The sequence below is a fragment of the Eurytemora carolleeae genome, unplaced genomic scaffold, assembly GCF_000591075.1.
Source record: "Eurytemora carolleeae unplaced genomic scaffold, Eaff_2.0 scaffold946, whole genome shotgun sequence".
Lineage (NCBI taxonomy): Eukaryota > Metazoa > Arthropoda > Copepoda > Calanoida > Temoridae > Eurytemora > Eurytemora carolleeae.
The window spans coordinates 109382-110062 of NW_019397009.1; positions in this window are offsets into that span (position 1 = coordinate 109382).

The window sequence follows — 681 nt, forward strand, 5'->3', positions numbered from 1 at the left end:
CCCCCCCCGTCGAAATACATAACAACTAAACTCGCGCATTCTTTTTTAATTCCCCTATTCCCCTCTTGACCTCTCTATATGGCACATTTGCCATGTTTTAAATTCCCTTTTTCCACCTCCAGTCCTAAATTTAAAATGCATTGCAGAATAAATTTAGCATCTTCCAAGGAAATTTGCAATGTATGCTGTTTAGTTTGCAAAAAATCAGGATTATCAGGAATATTGCCAGAAAGGCTAGATTAAAAAAACATACAAACGCCTCTCTTTCACACATATCTTCATTTAATATACGTTAAAGTAGGAGACTTAAATGCACGTTATAGAAGGTTACTCAGAAAGTAGGAGACTTTAATGTATGTTATACAAGGTTACTCATAAAGTAGGAGACTTTAATGTACGTTATACAAGGTTAATCATAAAGTAGGAGACTTTAATGTACGTTATAGAAGATTACTCATAAAGTAGGAGACTTAAATGCACGTTATAGAAGGTTACTCAAAAATTAGGAGACTTTATAATGCACGTTATAGAAGGTTACTCAGAAAGTAGGAGACTTTAATGTATGTTATACAAGGTTACTCATAAAGTAGGAGACTTTAATGTACGTTATACAAGGTAACTCATAAACTAGAAGACTTTAATGTACGTTATAGAAGGTTACTCATAAAGTAGGAGACTTTA